A 5,356-nucleotide genomic window follows, 5' to 3' on the forward strand; every position below is an offset into this window, starting at 1 on the left:
AGAAAATAATACAGTAGAGTCAATAAGTAGATTCTTTTAGGTTCAAAAATGTGAATGAGATCACCATGTGATCAGAGATCAGATTTACCTGTCTGAAATTATCTTTTCCCTTTTACAAAGCTGAGTTTCTACCAAATAAATAATTTGATCAGATATTTAGATTATTAAATTAAACTTTGACAACAAAATCTATAACACATCTCTTTCTCTTTTGGATTTTGAGCAGGAAGACAATAAATAGATTCACAGATACTACACAGATAATATTTTCCATCACAAATTTCAAGTGATTATGCCTGAGTATAGGTTTTGGGCTATGATTAGTTTTACACAAGTGTGCAGACAATACAGAATCAGCTGTAATAAGATCATTTTATTGTGTATTTTGAAAGGAAGGCCATGCTTACTTGATTTGTGCATATATTCTGAGCAGAGGAATTGGAGAATCCTAGTACTCTACGACCTCACTTAGACACACACAACAGGACAGAATAAGGACCAAAAGCATCCTTATTCACTATATCAAATATATAGAATCATTTTACACAGGGCAATGAAGAATACTTAATAATTTTCTAAGATGAATAGGCACAAGACCTACTTTTATATTTTAGTTCCACAGAATGTACCTTTGGGGCAATTGGTTTAAGTGACATTTCCTTCATGGCCAAACTGTCAATAAACTTTAAAATCTGTAAATAATTTTGATATCTATTCTGTGAAAAAGTGATGTTTTATTAGACTGTGGCTTTAATGCACTGTCATCTTTATGGTGTGGTGTGGGGTTTTTTTGTCTTGTTTTAGTTTTTCTATCCATGTAATTTATCATGGTATGATTCTACTAAGTCCTTTAAATGCTTCTCAGATTCTTAACAGGGCTTTAAGTATTCAAAAGGGTCTGTAATTATCCTTTAAAAGACCTTCATTAGTTTCACGGTGATAAATGTTCAGGTCCTAGACATCTCTTTAAGATTTACCTAATGCAGGGTTTTCCTTATGGTAAAATTACCTCAGATGTCTGGTTTAGTTTGCCTTTAACACTGTATGTATCTGCCACACCCCTGGCTGCTTACTTCTATATTTCATTGTTGGTTAGCTTTATATTCTGTTTCATATGTTGCATACAATTCTCAACCAGAGCAGAGTATTTCTCTTATAAGGATAAATTCATGATCAAATTCAGTAGGCACAAGATAGAGGATGTGGGGGCGGAAGAGACAAAGAACAAGCTGATAGTAAAGCCAGAAGTTAAACAACAAGAAAGGCAAAAAGTGGAGAATATGAACAAAAGGCAAAGGAAGAAGGATACTCTAATCTGAAATATCTGCTTTTTTGACCAGTGGACTGGGTTAAGAAATTTCTGTCCTGATAAGTCATAGCTTATTCTTTGTGATCAGAGAAAGGCTAGCATTGCTGCCTTGCATGTGTCTCCTTTGGTTTTGTTTTTGTCTTTGTCTTCTGTTTGTTTATGTGTGGTTTTTGGTGTTTGTTTGTTTGTTTGTGGTTTTGTTTTCTTGTTTGACTTGTATATTCTGTTGCTGAACTCCTGTTTGCCAGACTCAGAGTCACAGGATAGTAACCTATAATAGACTGCATGAATCAGAAAAGAAAACTGAGCAAGCTATGGCTCTGCCCCCCACAGGTTTTGATTGCTTTAGATCATCAATCAAAATGCCTGGTTAATGTATTTTATACTCCCTTCTCTTCTGCTGCTCTTCTTATTATCACTAAGGAACAGTTTCTAAAAGAACACCTCCTGTAAAGAAAACGAGTGTCAGTTTTGACTGCCACTCTGAGAAAACTGAGAATACAAGTGAAGGGGCTCTCAAAACTGCCCCTTCCTATGGCAATTGCAAAAGAAAACTTGTGGAAGACATGGGGACTGCAGAGATATTGCCTCTAACTCTGAACCTCTTCCCACTAGGAACCCATTCAGCTGATAATCATTCTGCGGCACAAAGTTGTATGGGAAATGAAGGTAAAGCCTGTCACTCAAGGGCTAGGTTCTGGATAATATAAAGTATCTAGAGCTGCTTGAAGATCATAACAAAGAAAATCCATGTATATGGTACATACAGTTATAACAGGAAGTTATTTATACTCAGGGAAACAATTTCTTCTTTCCTTTCTCCAATTAAAAAGTCTCATTTCTGTAGTGGTGTTGGGATTTAATCCAAGTCAGTAACGAAGCACCACACAACCACTCATGTACTCCTCCCTGTGGGATGGGGGAGTGAATCAGAAGAGGAAAAGTGAGAAAACTCATGGCTTGAGATAAAGACAATTTAATAGGTTAAGAAAAAGCCACACATGGAACCAAAGCAAAGCAAGGAATTAATTCACTACTTCCCATTGTCAGGCAGGTGTTCAACCATCTCCAGGAAAGCCAGTCTCCATCATGTGTAACGGCTACTCCATCACTCTGAACGTCCTCCCCTTCCTTTTTCTTCCTCTCAGCTTTATACACTGAGCATGATGTCGTGTGCTACGGAATATATTTTTGGTCAGTTGGGGTCAGCTGTCTTATCTGTGTCTCCTCCCAACTTCTTGTGCATCACCAGCTTCCTTGCTGGTAGGGGTGGATTGAGAAGCAGAAAAGTTCTTGATTCTGTGTAAGCACTGATCAGCAATAATGAAAATATCCCTGTGCTATCAACACTGTTTTCAGGTCAAATCCAAAACCTAGCCCCATGCAAGCTTCTATGAAGAAAATAACTTCTGTGAAGAAAATCAACAAAGTAGTGGATTCTGTGCATAATTTTAAGTACTTGTCTTCCAAAGGGCCACCAGAACATCAAGAATGATTTTTAACCTTTTCATACCAGACACAGAGCAACCTAAAAAGTACAAACTGTTATCTATAAATGCTAAACATAAGTGGTCTTTGCTTGTTTGCTTTCTTAATGTGAAAACCTGTATTTATGTGCTGTAGGGGCATGAATCAGAATGTTCAAGGGAGATAATCTTTGTATTGAACTCAGCTAGATCCTAATATGCTTTTTAATTTTTTTTTCTGCCAGAGAAGAAATTAACATGTTTAAAAAAAGAAAAAAAGAAAAAAATCCCAACTCCATTATGTTTTCTCATATGGTACTATGGTATGATGTCATGGCCACCAATCTTTCATAGGACTGTTGGCCTAGTAGATGGAAAACTGTGATCCTCTGTCATTCTTCACCTGACAATGTTCCAGTTTTTATCTTCTAACTGCATAGGATTATGTCTTGACTGTAATGCTACCTCAAAGGCAAAGAACAGGCACTCTTCACTACTTCACTGGAAGTTGAATGACTGCAGAAAAAATAGAAGATTCACAGTGTAAAAAAGAGAATAAGATGGAACAAACCAAACTACTCCTTAGGACTTTCACAAGCAAGGGACATGATGCTTATTGTAGAACCTGAATTTCACATTAAATATTCTTTTTTGTAAAGTCAGAAGCTACACTTTTGGAAGATGGAACATATGTGACAAGCATTTCATCAGACTAAGCAAAGAATTAAACACAGATCTCTAGTGTCTAGATCTCTAGTGTCTAGATCTCTAGCTAGTCATTTCTCTTGTTATTGGGCAATCATATAAAACCAGATACATCACCTTTACAGAGTCTGTTTTCTGAATCCCTGCAGGTCATATTCAGAAACCAGAAGACACCATGCCCAAGGTGGAATAGAGGGCATGAAAACGGTATAGAATGGACTGTGTACTGTCAAGAGCAGACAGCTATTCCACAAGGATCTTCATCTGGCAACATTTGATGTGACAAGAATAGCCTTATAAATTTATATTCATGGTTTCCCTATAATATCAAGAAAATTCTTACATTTGTTGAGTATGTTATTTGCTGGGAATGATTTGCTGAGCTCTACCTTCATCCTATGAACATATTTCTACAGAGCACATTTGAATTAGTGATGAGATGATGATGCAGAAAACTTAAAAAGTATGCAAACATTTGCTTATTTTGAAACCAATATTTAAGAAAATTCTGAATGCCTTTTTATACTACTTCTCAATATATTTTCATGTCCTCAAACATGAAAATTTTTATCTAATTTTTCTGCCACTCAGTTATTACTGAGAGATAAAGTCACTAGGACAAAATTATTGTAGGTTAAACCAACTCAGACAAGAAATAATAAAAATGTTGTACAGAAAGCATTTCCTAAGGAAAAAAAAAATATTTTTAAAGAAATGTAGATAGAGATCTTCAGTGAGGCTGTCCATTTTTTTATTTTATTAGAAGCTTAGTCATTCTGAAAGACATAAAATAGGAAAAGAGGGTGTTTTGTCATTTAAAGATTTCTGGCACAATAACTTCACTGTTCTGAGGAAGGGGTAGTCACACTTTATGCATTTTGTTGCCCTTGTAAGTGGGTTTTTTGCTGCTTTGTAATTATTAGAAATCAAACCAAAAGTTTTCGTAAAGTACTTATTTGGTTAATTTGGGTGTTCTAACACTTTCACATGGTTATAGTTATGCAGGCATCTTAATTATGGCTATTAGGATAACATCATTATTCTTAGGATAACATAACTCATGGGTAATGTGTCACCTTGGGCATAGTGACCATGAAATGGCCAAGTTTTCTATCCTTTTAGAAATAAGAAGGGCAAACAGCAAAACTGCTACTCTGGACTTCTGAAGGGTAGACTTTGACCTGTTTAGGAGGCTGGTTGGCATAGTCCCTTGGGAGGCAGTCCTGAAGGGCAAAGAAGTCCGGGAAGGTTGGTCACTCTTCAAGAATGAAATCTTAGAGGTGCAGGAGCAGGCTGTCACTGCGTGCTGAAAGACAAGCTAGTGGGGAAGAAGACCAGCCTGTCAGAATAGAGAGCTTCAGCTGGAACTCAGAAATAAAAGGAGAATTTATAACCTTTGGAAGAAAGGGCAGGTGACTCAGGAGGACTACAGGGATGCTGTGAAGTTATGCACGGAGAAAATTAGAAGGGCCAAAGCTCAGCTAGAGCTGAGCCTGCTTACTGCTCTAAGAGGGAACAAAAAATGCTTTTATAAATACATCAGCAACAAAATGAGGGCTAAGGAGAATCTCCAACCTCTGGTGGATACATGGGCAAATGTAGTGATGGAGGATGAGGGAAAGGCTGAGGTACTCAATGCCTTCTTTGCCTCAATCTTTAATAGTGAGACCAGACACAGCCCCCTGAGCTGGAAGACAGGAACGGAGAGCAAAATGAAGCCCCAATAATCCTAGGGTAAATGCTTTGTGACCTGATATACCACTTAAACACGCGTAAGTCTATGGGGACAGATGGGATCCATCCAAGGGTACTGAGGGAGCTGGAAGAGGTGCTCACCAAGCTACTTTCAATTATTTATCTGCAATCCTGGCTAACC

Source organism: Caloenas nicobarica, chromosome Z (assembly GCF_036013445.1).
Source record: "Caloenas nicobarica isolate bCalNic1 chromosome Z, bCalNic1.hap1, whole genome shotgun sequence".
NCBI classification, from domain to species: domain Eukaryota; kingdom Metazoa; phylum Chordata; class Aves; order Columbiformes; family Columbidae; genus Caloenas; species Caloenas nicobarica.